The sequence below is a fragment of the Oreochromis niloticus genome, linkage group LG16, assembly GCF_001858045.2.
Source record: "Oreochromis niloticus isolate F11D_XX linkage group LG16, O_niloticus_UMD_NMBU, whole genome shotgun sequence".
NCBI classification, from domain to species: domain Eukaryota; kingdom Metazoa; phylum Chordata; class Actinopteri; order Cichliformes; family Cichlidae; genus Oreochromis; species Oreochromis niloticus.
In genome coordinates, this window is record NC_031987.2 from 5,417,888 (window position 1) to 5,435,770 (window position 17,883).

Sequence of the window (17,883 nt, forward strand, 5' to 3'; positions counted from 1 at the left end):
CAGAGACTGAAAAAGGATCTAACACAATGGAGCGAATGACGACAAGTCTGCAACTGAAACTGGCCATTTTTCAACAGAGGTGGAACTGCTGGGTTACACTGTAACGGGGTGACTGATCAAGGGATTTGGGTTACTGTAGCAAAGCCACTATTGTGATAGAATAGTAAGACGGAGCGGTGCTTTAGGATCGATATGGTATTGTCACAAACTTCCCTTTTTGTCTCCTTTTTTTTTTTTTTTAAATATAATTTTAATTCAAGTCCTACGTCAGTGGATGTTGTTGTTTTGTGGAAAGATGAAAAGAAGTTAATAAAGAGGTTTTTTTAAAGTGAGGTGCAGTTTCATGTGTTGGCCTCAGGGTCTGATACGCTCTCACGCAATTACATTTTTTTCAAATACTTTAGAACAAAAAAAAAAACAAAAAAAAAACGTCCTTACTGAAATTTTCATACGCACGATGCAACTGTATTAAAATGTAAAAATGCTAATTCTGAAAAATTCACAAGTTTTCATGTGTTGCATGTTTTCAAAGACAGAATTTATCATGTTTGCTCTTTCGACTAAGTGCACCATTCTTTATTTCTTTTGTCTTTGTTAGATTGCTTCCAATTCTTGTTGTCCAGTGGTTGTTGTTTTCCTAATTTGCACTTATTCTAGACTGATTAGCAGGATTTCAGTGGGACCATTCTCCATTTAACTGAATAACCATTTGAGATAGCAAGTAGAATGTTTATATTGGTTTTGTGCACCGTTTTCTCTCTAATCTAAAAATGGAATTGGCCTAAATGAGCTCAGTAACCATTGTTCAATGTGTTTGTTAGAATCACAGACAGTACAAAAGATGGACATAGCTTCTAAAGTTGGACAAGTAAAGCAAATGCTTTAGGGTTTAAACTTTTATTACTTATTATTTTTAATAGCCACCAGGGGGCGATGTCTGTGGTTGCTAAAAGACTTCCAGGCCTGTTGAAGTTTAATGGAACACTGTCATACTGACTTCAGTGATCACATTCCTGATGATTTTATAGCCACACTCTTATTTTACATCACAGTGAATAAAACATCATTTTGTAAACTTTAAGTGTCAGTAAGGAGGATTAATCAGAGGATGCTCCTTTGCTAATCACTTCTAACAGTTTGAATCTCAGACATGAGTCTTGCTGAGTCTTGTCACATCTAATTTTAAAACACCAAGAAATCATCAAACTTCTCACCTCAAGGTCTCAAAACAGGATTTCGCAGTGGCTACAGTGGCTACTTCTTTTACACCACCTATAGCTAGATTGTATAAACTATGCATCATCTATTTTTAAATCACAAAATATAGGTTATAGTTCGTGTTCACCATTACTGGATGTACTTTCATCTTTATCAATCAATATTTGGTAATTAAATGATTGGAAATAACTTCTCTCAGCTTACATTTCTGTGTAGGGGATTTTTAATTTATTTACATCAAACACAAACAACTGCAAATGGAAATAAATGTGTAATCGCATACAGTAAACAGTATGCGCATGCAGTGGGTCTCGTCTTATCAACACTGCACATGAAACCAGCAGAAACCCCACACACCACACGGTTGACTACCAGACAGTTTGTGTGATGAGCAGGCAGAAAGGCGAGCCTCTCCGGACATAAATATGTCCAGCCTTAAGATATACAACTGGCAATTCCATCTCCAGTCGAAGTCTCACCAATTGCTTTTTGCCCCTTCCCTACAACTCATGCAGGCGTATAATCCACAAGACAAAAACACGGCCTTGCCCACGTGCAGGTGCAGCACAGGCACATAATCACACCATGGCAGTGTGAGAGAATGGATATTTATAACAAAATGAAAATGATCTCTCCGTTTAAATGGAGGTCACGCTAACAAATCCATCAATGGGATGGTGAAGCTCTGCGCAGTCAAGTAGAAATCCAAGAACACTGACAGTCTTATTCATGATAACTAGCAATATTCGAAGATCGATACTCTCGGACTGAGGACTTTACGAAAAGCTTTGCTTAAATGTTACTTTTGGATAAAAAGTGAAATTTATAAATTGTCCCAATAGATGAAATGTTTTAGTCCAATGTCTTCAGTGCTTCACATTTACAGGCCTTATTTTGATTGGGCATCTAGGTATGCTAACAGTGAACCCCTATTAGCATTATTTATTCATATTTTCCATCCATTTGTAATTACGAAGCCATTAGTGGTCAATTAACTGGCCATCTAGCCTTGGCTCCTTCACTGTACCCATTTATTTTGCTAGCTCAAGTCAGGTCTACCTACATTGATATATGTTCTCTGGTATTTAACTTTATGTCCACATTTGAAACTGAAGTTAAGACCATAACTTCTAACATCCGAGTGCTTGTTTTACATGGAAATAATGTTAGAGCCATATATCTTATATCATTAGTGGCAGCTGGGCTTGCCTTTGCATTATCCTAATCTACAGCTTCTCAAACCTCAGGAGAAACTAAAGTATTCCTCCTGCTTGGGCACATAAGCCGATTTCTTACCAAGAAAGCTTTCCCTCTCTTTCACAAAGGCCCCCAAACAGGCTGTCATTTGTATCAGTTGGATATTGTTGCAGTTTTGCGTTGGCAGCTATTTGGCTTATACTTTTTTTATTATTATTAATACATTTTCTTAGTAGCTGATGTGTGAATCTCCTTTCTTTGTTGTGTCCTGAATGAGCCAGGCTTAACAAAAATCATAGCAAAGCCATTGTCATAAGTTAAATTATGACATCAAAATTTAAGCAGTCGAAAAACAGCAGCTTGAAAGTTTCTAACCTGCTTTTCAGTCTTCGTGTCATCTCTGACTTCCTAACATGCCCACTTGGTCTGGGTCAGTCAACTGGCAATGATGTGAAGCACCAGATCACTGTCGTCTATAATAGCAATGAACTCAGTGTTGACAAAGCTCTCTTTGAGAGAGAAAGCATTTCTATAGATGACACTGCACAGCTGGCTTAATCTGTAAATTGACTGGTTCCCTTCTATTTTACTTGAGCAAGTCCGAGTGTTCAAGTAAAAGAAAGTATATGAATGTGTCTGAATGTTTAGAGCATAGCACCTCTATGCTCTAAAATCCTGCTAAATACTATAAAGTATATATAGCTTATATAGTTCATAATTTATAGCTTCTAGTTTATAAAGAACTTTAGACTTGGCAATGTGAACAAAGCTATTTTTATAAGTCAGCTATATCAGAATTTAGTGTAGCTGCAAACTGCTAGACTTTATCCACAGCATATCATTGGCTTTAATAAATAATATACAACATGTGAGGTATGTATAATATCACTTTTATAACTAAAGATTTAGTTATAAAAGTGATATTATGTAGGGCAGTGACGCAGCAAGTGCACATCAAAGTTCAGCAAACTTTAATTCTCTCTGAAGTCATAATGGAAATTCACGACAATGTAAAAATGTTTTCGTGTGTGTTGTTCACAGAGTGTCAGTGACGGGCGAAAACACCTCAGAAGCAAAAATCCTTAAAACGCAGCACTCAAGAAAGCTGATGCACACTCTCCAATAAAAATAGCATGACTAATCCCTCCTCACAAATGACAAGGCCTAGTCATCTCACACACAATGACTTCAAAGCTAGGCATTTGCCACGATTCAGACCGGAGTGATGGAGCTTCATTTCTCTCCGTAGCATACAGGGTTAACTAAACAAGCAATTTCAGTGCGGCAGCATTTACTAAAAAGCTTGATGGGGCCAGCTAAGCTCCTGTGATTGGCCTTTGTGTGTAAAAGTGACCACTTAAGTGCTGTGCAGCCTCTCCTGAGTGTGTTTGTAGGCATAAGCATTTCCTCTGACTTTTTGCCTGCTTGCACTGTGCATTTGTGTGTGTCCTTGGGAACGTATTGGTGTGAGTTCCTGCTCGCTGGTGCATTTGGGGTTGATCTGCTGTGTGCGCATGTGTACAAGAGAGCCATCTGTGTTTTTAAATGCCTTGATTTGTTGTGGTGCCGTAACAATTTAAACAAGCTTATGGTAATATGCTCATTTTACAGCATTCACAGAGTCACATGGAAATTTCCTCAGTTAAAATATTATTTGTCATCATTGAATTTATATTTTTTCTTTAGCATAATTTTTATGCCCCCAAACATTACTTAAAAGGCGATATAATCATTACAACACTGATCTAATTTGAAGTGTTTTCATTTCATTTGTTGACATTCGGCTGGATGATATACGTTTATGTCTATCCACTTGTTAAGTCTGAGAACATGTCCAGGTACAAATGCTAACTCAGTTCCCTGAAAGAAAGTACCTAACCAGGGCTAAAAATGGTCTGTTAACTACAATCAAGTGATAGGTGTGGCTGTTCTTCAAAGTGTTACAATCAAGCAAAGAGAGAATCATAAGGCTGAATGAAATCAGACATAGCTGTAGTCTAGCTAGCTCAATATTGACATCTGAAAATTACAGATGTCAGTTTTGGAGGGTTAAGCTATTTGACATAGCTTAAAATTCTCATTAAAGTGGCGGGGCTCAACACCAGTGGTCTAGATCAAGGCCAGTTAATGTACCCGGGCTAATGTTCGGCCAATGTGGGCTTTACTTTGGTTTGACATGTTGGTGCTTTAATGTGAACTTTAGTTGTTTTAAGTTCTACTTACTGCACACTGTTCACATTCATACTGTACAGCACATGACTTTGGAAGACTTTTTATACTCGTGGTCCTTTAAAAAAATGCAGCAATCTCAATGCAGCTTTTGAGCATCACTTACTGACAACTGGACTGACTGCCATAGTACCTGACACATTATCAGAAGTGTAAACCGCTGTATGATAGGCCAGGCACAGCATTATCAGGTAATATGTGATTGCCAGCATTCAAGTAATTGTTTAGGTATTGATTACAAAGGATAATGCTGCTAAAATATAATGTTATGGCATTAGAAATACTTACTGGTTTATTATACAAGTAATAAGTATTATTATTATTACTACTACACACTGGTTCAGTAGCTATCCGTCACAATCCAATAGCTCCCCTTACCTTACCTTACCCTACCCTATCTATGTATTAGCTGAGAAAAGTTGAAAGTAAAACCAGCTGGCTCCAGCAGTGTTTTGATCTAGGAAATGAAAATCAGCATTCAGGCTGTGTCCGAATGAACTGACATATAAGCATTCAACAAGACCATTCACTACAAACACATTCACTACAGCTAAGTGGCTGTTAACCTACAAACATAGACAGATGCTGGTGCCTCAGTGCTAACAGTAGCCATGCTCTGAGTGACCTTACTTTTAAACTAGACGATTAGTCTAAAATTAAATTAGCTTTTAATTGAATCACAAAATTAGTAAGTACTTTCTTTCTTCTTTCATTTACTCCTAGAGGACCAGATGAAACATCTGTGGGTTGAACAGAGATCCACTGTGAATTTTACACTCTTTATTCACAACTTTCTTGTTCCAAATACTTCATATAACCTGGCCTAATCTCAAAGTTGTAACCCAAAATAGCCTGAAACAATTCACTCGTCTGCTTACTACGTTGGGTCACCTTGTTTAACAGCTCTCTGAGCTCAGATGTTCAAGTGAGCTCAGTATTTATTAACAGTATTTATACACATGTACCACAGGAACAACAACTTTGCTTTAAGACACAGTTAATGGGGATTTTATTAAACAAACAATTAACAAATTATGCAAAAAGCCTGTCTAAATTTAATGGTTTTCCATAACACATGTCACAGATAGCGCTGAGACACAAGATGTAGTTTCCTTCCTACTCTTTTGATTTAAACACTCACTGCTTTTCCTGCATATGAGTCACTTTTTTAACACCTCCATATTTCAATCTATGGTCTCCCCTTAAACACATCTTAAACGGCACATTAATTTCATTCATGTCGTGTGTGTGTATGAGAAGAGGATGCATTTACCATCAGTGAAGGGTGAGTCCTTCAGTAGACAGGGTCAGTGCTCTAATCTGAGGAGGTGATGATATTGTGAGGATATTTAATGAGAGGATAAGAGCAGAAGCGAGAGGTGGGGGAATTAGCCTTTTTAGATATCATTAAACATTAATATTCTCGGGGGACTGGAGCACACTGGGGTCCTTTTCATTGACTTTCATGCTGCGTGCTAATAGAGTTTCACCTCTGGGGACCTCAGCACCCCTCACCCACCCCTAAGTGCAGAGCTAAAGCTAATGGAAGATCAGATCGCCATCCTGCTTCTGAGGATGAGATTAGTGGGTGTGTGTACGTGAGTGTGTGTGAGTGTGTATTCGCTGTATATTGTGAGATTTTGTACTCTCTTTTGCACCCTTTCTAGCTTTTGCTCACATATACATGCAAGCGTAGCATACATTAAATATAGCTATTAAAAACTATTAAAATTCTAAGGGACTTGCATATGTTACCTTAATACTTAATCTGGGCGCCTAACATTGTCTTTTATGGCATTTTATTCTTCCAGTATTAAGCAAATTGACGTTACCTGCTCTGTTGTTCAGGGGTTCAATCTGAATGACTGTTTAAGACATTTGCATTTTCACCTGCACCTCTGTGGGATAATCTCTAATAAAGTTCAGGTTCTTCTGTGGGTTATATCAAAGACTGCTATAAACGCTCCATTTCAAACAGTTTCTTTCCAGCCTTGGATCTGTCTGATGTCATGTTGAGGCGATATGCCTAATATGGCCATGTCAGCCATACAGCTATGGGTGTCAGCACTGACGTTTAACCCACTTGCATTTCCAATTTTTCATTTTTCTTCTTTTTTTTGTGAGAGACAACCAACAAGAGGAAAATTGACTTAAAGCTTAGGGTGGACTTATAGGGGGACATTTCAGACAGTCAAAATGAGGGGCTGCATCAAGTAGAGATGTACCAGTCCAATATTTGGATCAGATTTCTGTCAGATCCTGATTCAAAAAACTGGATGTGATATTATATGCGAGTCTCATCTTCAGAGTGTACATTACAGCTTATTAATTTAGCACTGGTACAGGATCAGTACTCGGCGTCGGCAGATCTCTTAACCCATGTGTCTCTATTAGCTCAGAAATGGAAATGGCTGGATTGGTGTATCTCTAGCATCATTATAAGGCAAATGAAGATTGCAAATCATGCAAAGCTACTGTAGTATCTTATGAGGGGCCGTACAAGCCAAAATTCATTCTTTCACTCTAGGGCTGCCACAAACGATTATTTTGATAGTCGACTAGTCACCGATTATTTTTGCGATTAGTCGACTAATCAGATCATGCATCGATTGGACGTAAAACTTACAGCTTGAAAATATGTTAAACGTTTATTTTGTGACCCAGAAAGAATAATAAGAGTAATATTAAAACTAACTAGCTGCCGCCATTGTTGACAACTGCGCTGGGCCGCACTATGAATTCTGGGACACAGCTTCTTCTTCTTCGGGGTTTAACGGCAGCTGGCATCCTTTACATGCACTGCTGCCATCTTCTGTTTCAGTCCGTTATTACACTTTTAAATCCTACTACTTATTCCTGCGTCTTTTGTGATCTTACAAAGCTTCAAACTACGCGTCGACTATTAAATCAGTCGTCGACGATTTTGATAGTCGACGTAATCGTGACTAGTCGACTAATCGTGGCAGCTCTATTTCACTCTCACACACATACATTCTTCTTTCTCACACATATATTTTCACTCTCACATACATATATTTTCACTCTCACATACATACATTTTCATTTATGCATTCCTACATTTTGCTCTCATTTACATGCATTCAGTATGCATTTAATCTCACAAATAATATATGTATGTAAGCAGAGAATGCATACATGTCAGAAGAAAATATATGTATGCAAGAGAATAATGTATGTGAATGAAAGAGTATAGTGGAAACGGAAGGAGTTTAATGGAAACGGAAGGCTGGGTGTCTGTACCGCTGTGATTGGCTGAGAAGCACGCGCGGGTCACTTTCAAGTGTCTGACAGCATGGAGGGGGGAGAAGAAACTCGAGTTCTTCAGCAAGCTATCGGGGTTTTAAGAAATATTTTATCATCTCCTGAAACGGTCACATCGTTGTCCTCGTCACTTGATCGAGATGGGACGGGCTCAACTTTTTTTTTTTTACGTGCGCTCAGAATAGTGGCACAAAAATAACGCCATAGTTACCCACCAGCTGACCGGGTGATCACTCGGGTTAAACATAATATATAAAGCTCAACTAACAAAAAAATCACCGACTACACCACCAGGTATTATAGGAAAAACCATAAAGCCTTTGAACTAAAACAAACGCTGTTGTGACAGTGATGTACACTGTCTTGTTGGTATATATGCATGATTTGTATCACCTTCATGTTTCCAAACCGATACCATGAGCAGCAGTTTTTACAGCTCTGGCTCCAGCAAACATCAGCTGATACTAGAAATTAATTTTAAATAAATTCTAACAGCTTATCAAGCTTGAACGTGCTGCTGTTGTTTAGCGCGACATCCGCTGGTTTCCTCTTTCTGGCGCAAAGTGGGAGATAAACAAACAAGAAAGACGATCAGCTGATCATTGATCGGTTTCATGATTGAAGTAGCAACAGGAGAGGGAGGGAGGGGGAGAGAATGAGGGGAGAAGAGGCAGCTGTGCAACCTAAAGACAGAATAACTCCAGCTTTGTCTTTTTTCATTCTAGCTGAAGTACGGGACTAATCGCGTTGTTTTTCCTCTCAATACGGATGTATTGTAATTGGTCCAGCCCAGAGTTGATCATGACCAATTGGCTAATCCACCACCTTTCATTGTTTATACCATTACAAAAACAAACAAACATAAGAATGAAAAATCACCATCTGTTATATTGTGGTTTTGTGGCACAATATAACAGCGTACACAAAGAGTTGAGCGCGCACGGGCAGAAATGTTGAGAGCGTGAGCGCAAATACAAAAACTGAGCGAGAGGGGCTGCTATTGTGTGTGTGTATGGATAATAGCAAACACTGAAATACATTTTTTGCACGCGGCAATGAATTTTGTTCGCTCAAATTCAGCTTTTCTTCGCTCAAAATAAATTTCTCCTCAAAATGCAACACTTGCACCTGCAAACTTTTTTTTACGTGCGCTCAAATTTTTTTTACGTGCGCTCAGAATAGTGGGACAAAAATAAGGCCATAGGTAACAGGCATCTCCGAAAATGTTAGAGCACTTATGGAAATATGTGATGTCTTGATGAATCAAGCAGATATTTGAAGTTTACACAGCACCATTCTCGCATGAAAATATCTTAAAAGTTTATTTTGTGACCTATGGCGTTATTTTTGTGCCACAAAACCAGCCAATCACAGACTTGGATGCAAAAATATCTGATTGGCTGTTCTGGTCTCCAATCGGCTCGAAATGACGAAATGCAATATCCCAGAATCCATTTCGTCCAAAACTCAAACGAGGCAGTGGCAGAGAAGCACAGAGTGGCGGAGTTTGAAATATTACTCTTTCTGGGTTACTGTGGCGTTATTTTTGTGCTACTATTCTGAGCGCACGTAAAAAAAAAAAAGTTGAGCCTGTCCCATCTCGATCAAGTGACGAGGACAACGATGTGACCGTTTCAGGAGATGATAAAATATTTCTTAACACCCCGATAGCTTGCTGAAGAACTCGAGTTTCTTCTCCCCCCTCCATGCTGTCAGACACTTGAAAGTGACCCGCGCGTGCTTCTCAGCCAATCACAGCGGTACAGACACCCAGCCTTCCGTTTCCATTAAACTCCTTCCGTTTCCACTATACTCTTTCATTCACATACATTATTCTCTTGCATACATATATTTTCTTCTGACATGTATGCATTCTCTGCTTACATACATATATTATTTGTGAGATTACATGCATACTGAATGCATGTAAATGAGAGCAAAATGTAGGAATGCATAAATGAAAATATATGTATGTGAGAGTGAAAATATATGTATGTGAAAGAAGAATGTATGTGTGTGAGAGTGAAAGAATGAATTTTGGCTTGTATGGCCCCTCATAGTATCTGGTGAGTCACAGATCAAAGTCCAAGAATATAAATATTCAAATGGAAATGTGCATGAGTCACATTTAAAACTGACCACATTACTTTGAAATACGTTTTTCAATTTAAACAAACATCGTCTGGACGTTTGGAATTTCATGTGAATCAAATCATGTAAAAGCTTAGCAAATGGGTGCTGGTGATGTACTGGATGGTTTTAACCACCTGACGCAAAGCCTTCCCATACTGGGCGGCGCATATTCCCATACCAATTTGTGATGTTTCCAGTTAGCATGCTTTCTATAGCTCCCTGACACAGGATTAGTCGTCTTAACATTCCTCAAGAAGATTTGAGTTTTCTTAACCAGTGTGGAAATGTGTGTCGAGCATGGCAGGTGTTCTGTGCATTCACCTTGTCCACCTCACTGCGTGTTCTTGCCTCCTTTTTAGCTAGAGCTTTTTGGATTAATAAAACTTTAATTAAATTTGATAATTAATTTAACTTTTAACTAATTTTTTAATCTAAGCACAGGTTACAAACGTGCATTTTGGACTGTACAGTGTGTGTGTGTGTGTGTGTGTGTGTGTGTGTGTGTGTGTGTGTGTGTGTATGTAATATGCATTATATAATAATCAATTATGGAGACAATTATCAAATTGTCCTCTTTATGGCTCCTTTTTTATTGTTCTAAATATCTTTACACTGGGTGGTGTACGGCACATGGAGCGCCAGCAGAGGGCGGTGATTCCCTTCTAAAGAGAAGAGGCTTGGCCATCAATGCAGGAGCTCCTTTGCTCTGTGTGTGTGTGTGTGTGTGTGTGTGTGTGTGTGTGTGTGTGTGTGTGTGTGTGTGTGTGTGTGTGTGTGTGTGTGTGTGTGCACGCCTGAATGAGCCCATGTGCCCACTCTGCTAAGTGGGATGTGGGCAGATGGCGACACAGGGAGCTGTTATCGTACAAAACCCAAGACACACTGATACTGCAATTAATAAATGAATCCTTTTTTTCCCCCCAGGGATTCCATTCGGGTCCTCTCCTATCCTGGAGTGCTGTCTGTGAACATCTCAACCGCACAATGTAAGAAACAAGCACATTTTCATTTTTAAAGTTGAAACCCTTTAAAGCTTGCAGTTCATGCAGTTTGATAACATAGAAATCATCATGGAGTGAACAATGTGCTTTTAGATATTACACATCACCCTTACAGCAGTATTTTCCTTTCTTCCACAGATCCACTTAACCCAGCTGCCACACTTAATTTGATCTAAATAAGCTTCTGCTGACCAGGCGCAGCAAAGTAAGTGCTTGTACCAAATTTGATTTATCTAAACACACAGAGCAAATTCACATCCTTTGCACGGCCTCAATCACAATCCACTCCTAATGAATCACTTTTCTCCTCTTTGCACCTGACTTGCATTTTTGGAAAACCAAAGGAGTAACCTTTGCTTTGGGAAAAAAAAAAAAAGTCCACAAGGAGTTTTCGGCCTTATTCCACAAGCTCAATTTTTAAACTTAATTTACTTGAGCATAAAATGTTGAAATATTGCTTATTGACCTAACTGTAAAGTTAAGTCAATAAGCATACTAATTTCTTTAATTATGCACCAATCATGCTTACATGACTGAAAGGAGCTTCTTGAGCAAGGACCCTGGTTATGGAGGTCACATTAGCCTTAGCCACAGATTTACAGAGGCTATGGGAAGCAGCACAAACTTCAGTCATTTTAATTTAAAGGTTTTTCAGTTCAAATGGTTACTATGAGAACTCAAACGTGTCTTTCACACATCCAGCCATGCAGCCATAAGCAATACATTGTCAAAGATGATTATGCCTCAGTACGAGAAAAGTGTAGGTATGCATTTGAAAGGGGCTGACAACTTTTATTTCCAGGCTGGAGTGCTTCTATTCTCTCCAAGATGTGTTGACCGGTGTTAGAAAAAGGATCGATCTCACAGAGTTAGCAGAAGTTATATTTGTGACAGTGACAGCACAATAAAAAATATGATAGTAGTACAGCTGGGCATATATACATTTGCAAATGAAAATCCCCACTGCTGATGACAAATTGATAGGCACTGACATAAAATCATCAGTTGTTAATACAACAACAAAGCAGCTATTCAGGAAGGAGGAGGGGAAACGTATTCTTTTTGATTATCGTAGACCTAATAAAATATATATTTTTTGCAGATTACAGATGATAAACTTACCAAGTCTAAGATAAGATAAGATAAGATGGCCTTTATTAGTCCCACAGGTGGGAAATTTGTTTTGTTACAGCAAAAGTGCAAAGTTATGTAGCAGAAATTAGAAAACACTGGAATGCAATAAAATACAATAAAATAAAATATTTAGTTAAATTAGTTAATGCTATGGTTTGGACTAGCATATGGTAGAGTGTAAGCCACCATAAGACCATCAGACAACCATTGATTGCTGATATTTGCAGATGGGTGAGTGTGCAGCAGAGGAACAAGGCACCACCTTGTGGCTATATTCATCAATTGCCCCTTACAGGCCGATTATTAGCAGGCTTCTATTCTTTTAGAAAGAGACTAATAACAACTATATGATCAAATTTAAGCACCACAAAAATTACCCTACAAAACAAGTGTGAACAGTAGCTGCAGGGACACTGTTAAATAAAGGATCTATATTTATGTGTCTATATCTAATTTGCATGTTCCAACAAGTTTATAAAATCTTACACTAGTTAAAGCCTCATGATTCAGCCAACACTCAATTTAAACATGGCCACGCTCTCATATGATCTGTTTAGGTCCATCAGCCAGACGTCCAGTCACCCCATTCTGCTGAAAGGCTGATAGCCACAGGTCACATGACCTGGAAGAAAAAGCCTTGGAGACTTTTGGGATCCCTCTTTGGTCAGACACACCTTCTCATTGTTATTTCTTGCACACACTGTGAGTAACTTGACTGATGGGCTTGTCTATTCTGATTGAAAGTCTGTGGTGGGAGAGGCTTGGTTTGCTTCAAAAGGAATTGATCCAGTGCAGAAGCACAGGTTTTATCAAGAAAATCAGCTCATTTATTGATAATCTATACTGCAATGCAATAACAAACGTGATTTGAAGTGAGCCACCAATTTAAAGTACGTAATTATAAAAATAACTGAAAACAGCAGATTAGTGCTGCTGTGTCTTGTGCATTAAAGATGTATGCAAACTGTTTAAAGCACAGCTACAAACAAAGCTAAAGCTTTTTTTAATTAATTTTATTGTGTTTTAGCATGGACTGGTTATCAACCTGAAGGGAAATCCAAAAGCTGATGAACTGATCCGTGTCTGTGTGAGACCACATTGCTCTGGTGTCCTATATGCACTGCGAACACACCACGCAGCGGAAATCTGGTGAGTAACACCACTCATTTGATCATTCAAGGTCAAACTGATGGGATTTACTCCATTCCATTACTGAAACATTTTAGTAAGCAGGTGTCCTTGATTTGAAATTTTGGAAAGGACAATAGTTGATGAAAGAAGGCTGATGATGAAGAGGAGGCTGATGGTGTCAATGATTTTTAAATAGTCTCATCTTCCAATGACATGATTTTGTTTATTTGAAATCAAGAGCAATAAGCAAAAGCACTGGTCGACTAAACAATTAAAACATCACCCCAACTAACTAGAACCAGACATACTATCCAGTTTAACTAATAATTCATAATATACACATTTTAAGTTTCCTCTCTCTCTCTACATAATGGGAAGAGAAGAAAAAAAGCTGTGTGGTGCAGGGCAGCTCTGCAGTACTTCAATCTGTTTGTGTATAGACCATATAAATGTAAATTGGCACTCAACCAGAACAATGCACAAATGTGTAGATCCTAACTTGATAGGAAGGAAGGGTGTTACTGTGCCACTGCTATCCACAGACAGAATAAAAGATGGACACAGTTTGAGAAGTGAAGCCAACATCAAACTGCCTTAAACCTGCATTCTTTTTACTGGCCACGAGGGGCGATACCTGTGCATGCAAAAAAGATTCCTACTTCTATCAAAGTCTACTGCAAACGGGACCTCAGTCATAGCCTCATCAGACACTTTCCTGATGAGTTTATGGGTTCACTCAGTCATTTCATACCACACTGAATAAAACATGAAGCCTATTTTTGTGATATTTGGTCATTCTAACAGGAAGGACGATCATCAGGGATATGCTTACTGGCTAACGACTTGAGCCTGCAGTTGCACTGGGAGTTACAACCCTTGCTCATCACATTCAGTTTAAAACAGTCATATCAAAGCTTCAAAGACAAAAACTTCATAAACTAGTGGGTGAAGCCAAGGTGACTTTGTGCATCTTTTGTGTCTCTGCTGCTAACATTAGACTAAACTGACCTTGATTTTGTGTAACCTTCTGCACAGTGCAATTCAGCAACATGTTACTTGATTTTTGAAGAATGTGATTAGTGCAGGTAAGGTTGCGAAGTAGCCGATTTGTAAATCTGAATAAATTATGAGCGCATATTGAATACTTTTACTCAAGACTTGATATCAAGCTCATATGTTAAATAATGAGCAACAGTCTGATGAATTATGACATTGGTAAACAGTTTTACACTACTGAACCCTCATATCTGGGTGACCCACTCAGAAACATTTGTTCTGATCTCAATTGTCTGGAATGACTTATGAAAAGCAAACAAGAAGCCACAGAAGTACCCGGATTGTGCCCTGAGAAGAAAATTATCAGAACAGAATAAAGCTCCAATCTTGTAGTAGCAAACCACACCTATTGCCTCTTTTAAGCTTTATGTACAGCCTTGTACAGGCTGCTTGACTGAAACCAATCCAACAGTCTCTACAATGACAGCATGTGAAAAAAAGACCTTTTTCCAAATCATTCTCCTCAACCAAGGAAGTAGTTCCCAGCTGCAAGAGTTTCTGTAATTCACCAGAGACGTAATCATTTCTTCTTGGGAGGGCATTCTTTTATTTTGCAAAGAAGAAAAAAGATGGCTAAAAAATTAAGTGACTAGCTCATGTGTAGCAAGCAGTCCATGTAACATCTATTTACTTATGTCTACTATAAGTAAACGTTCTCTGTCTAGCTTTTATTTAGTGTTTAGTGTGAGGTAGAATTGTGTGAGGTAGAATTCCTGAAGGTGAAATTTAGCCTCTGATGCTTTAACACTTTCTGCCAACATAGAAATGGTCAGTGGCTGCCAAAGAAAGGCATGACTGACATTTTTGAAAACGGCACATCAATGACAAGTCGACACTAATACAAAAGCCACAAGAACAGCCACAAGAAAAAACATAGAGCTTAAAGTTTACAGGGAAAGTTCAGAGTTTAGATGTTTTTATCTAACTGATTTAATTAAGATTTGTAGTTAATGGCCTACAGGCAGATTATCTCAGCTTTCACGTTTTACTTAAATGAGATGGTCTATACTCACAGAAAGCAAAATTAGAAGTACATTTGTTTTATTTTGGCCAACTTGTGAAACTGAAACTTGCTAACAGGGGGATTTTTTTCACTTAAACAGCTTCCCTTATTCGAACGACCTAACATTAAGACAAAATACACTCCAGCAGCATCAATATCTTAATCCATTTGGAATTTGCAATATTAGCTATAATGTCCTAATGGACAAACAGTGTAGAAATGGTTAAATTACAGAAATCATTAGTCCTAAATCAAACTCTAAAGTAGATTCTTGATTGTCTAGTTTCTGAGGTGAATTTGCTGCCAACTGGAGACAAAAATGTAGTTGTAGTAGAGTGGCAACAGAGTATTGGTCAACAATGGATTATCACACATAGAAGAATTATAGAAGTGCTTGTGTGAATGGGACATGTTGTAAAGCGCTTTGAGTACTCCAGGAGAGTAGAAAAGCGGTATATAAGAATCAGTCCATTTACATGTAACTGAGTATGCATCACAGCTGTGTAGTATAGAGTCATGTAGTCTTCATGGTTCAGTGAATCCATGAACTGTCAAGGATACACCTGCTGGGTCTTGGCTTAAGGCACAGGAGTATTTCAGCAGTATTTGGTGAAGTCAGTAACCAAACAGCCTAATTAGTTTTGAGACATTCAGTCTTGAAATGTAAGAGGCAGCCACATAACAGCCACTTATCCACGTGACTCCAATGTAGAGTTAATTAAATCTGCAGGGGTCAAAGCCCCATCAACAATAACTACAAATTCATTTACTTTGATGGTACAGATGCAGAATACCTCTTATTCCCAATTAGCTGATATTGTTCTCCCTGCATTTGACTTCCTCTGACAAACTACCCTGATGTGCTTCCGGCGATTGTTTATTTCCAAAAGCTATTCAATGCATTTCTACACGTAATCCTATATAACTGAAGTAAAATTACAGTTCAAACACCCATGTGGTAGACTTATTGAATGTTATGTTATTGAAACATTTCCTTCATTGTTCCTCCTCAGCTGCTTTTCCAATACATACAGTCAATATAAAAATACAAAGCTATTGTGTGGCAAATGTAAACAATACTGAGGCACCAACTAAATGCGGCAGACCGTAATGGCCACATATTACAGTTGCTGTGACTGATAATGGCCACCTTCAGCTGTTTTGAAAGCAACAAGGAGGAAAAGGAATAAATGTGCGCAATTCCTTTCAGGTTTTTCCTTCATGGATATATTTTATATTTGTCTGACCGTCTGCCTGTCTGCATTCAAGTCCTTTGAGCTTTTTGTACATGTCACTGCATACGCATGTATGTGTGTTTTGACAATTTAATACTGGCAGCAAAGCTTCATAAATTGATCCTCAGAAGAAAAAAAATATCTAGGCTGGCTCCCTCTACAGAGAACTGCTCTGTACTGATAGGACTAAGTCAGGAGATACTGGCGTTCTTCTCATAACTCTGTAGGGGAAGAAAACTGCTATTTCTAACCATAGCATAATTCATAAATACACAAAGACACGTTATGGTATTAATACACATACATATAGTTCAGACACTTTCTCTTTCACAAACTAAACTGAACAGGCTAAATTATTCAAACAGTAATCAATGTAAAAATCATAACTAAAAAAAATCCTGTGTGGGTAAATTGAAAAACAAAGTACATTAGATGCTGTTTAACTTTTGTTAATTCAACTACTTTGCCTAATGCAGACAGTACCTTATGTTATTTTGTGGCCCTAATGATCAAGGCATTAACAAACTAACTAAAACTGACTTTATGTGCATGTTACGTTCTGTTCTTTGAATAATTGCTGCAGTGTTGACTTTGTTAATAATGAGGATAATAGAGGCTTGTCTCAACAAAAAAAAAAAAGAGCACTGCACTGAGCACAGTAGGAACTCTGTTGGAACTGATGGTACGCTGAGTAATTCTGACAAAAGGCTATCTCATGACTAAAAGCGATAGAAAGAATTCATTCCAATAAGTGCAGCACATCAAACTGAAACACTGAGGCTTGCGGTGAGTTATACACACCATTTCTAAAAATGCTGGGACGTTGTTTAAAGTGTAAACAAAAATGGAATTAATTACTCAGTTACACTACATTTAACTGAAAATAGTATATCAGAGATTTTAATTACCTTTAGTATATATATATTTTTTAATTTACTATAATATTTTACTTTATGAAGCAACATTCTATTACATTCAACTTTTTACTTTTGCTATTTAGCTGTGTACTTAAATAAAATAACACAGAAGAGTTCATTGACTTAATTTTTTTATTCTAAAAAAATTGAATTTTTAAAATGCTTGTGGAGGAGAGGAAGCCTCTTCTCGCTAAAAAGAACATAGCAGCATGGCTTAGATTCGAGAAGTTGTATCTGAACAAACTGCAAGATGTCTGGAACAATGTCCTTTGGACAAACGAGACCAAGGTGGCGTTGTCTGGTGTACCAGACAATTGCTAAAACAAAAATGACCCAGTCAATCCTCA

At 38.1% G+C, this 17,883-nt stretch overlaps 1 protein-coding gene and 1 long non-coding RNA gene across 7 annotated transcripts in view; one reads left to right on the forward strand and one right to left on the reverse strand.

Annotated features, from left to right (window-relative positions):
• Nucleotides 1-17,883, reverse strand: part of LOC102081885 (uncharacterized) — an 84,705-nt gene that overhangs the window by 47,280 nt on the left and 19,542 nt on the right. The gene's annotated exons all lie outside the window — the stretch shown is intronic.
• pcbp3 (poly(rC) binding protein 3) overlaps nucleotides 1-17,883 on the forward strand; it is an 87,856-nt gene that overhangs the window by 22,976 nt on the left and 46,997 nt on the right. For 4 of the 6 annotated variants that reach the window (XM_019353087.2, XM_005450464.4, XM_005450463.4 and 1 more), the window contains exons 2-5: nucleotides 10,984-11,045; nucleotides 11,199-11,265; nucleotides 12,752-12,857; nucleotides 13,222-13,343. The gene's annotated coding sequence lies outside the window, so the exon portion shown is untranslated. Of the gene's footprint in view, nucleotides 1-10,983; nucleotides 11,046-11,198; nucleotides 11,266-12,751; nucleotides 12,897-13,221; nucleotides 13,344-17,883 lie in introns of all 6 variants that reach the window. The other 2 variants (XM_019353086.2, XM_013270229.3) reach the window with 2 other exon arrangements.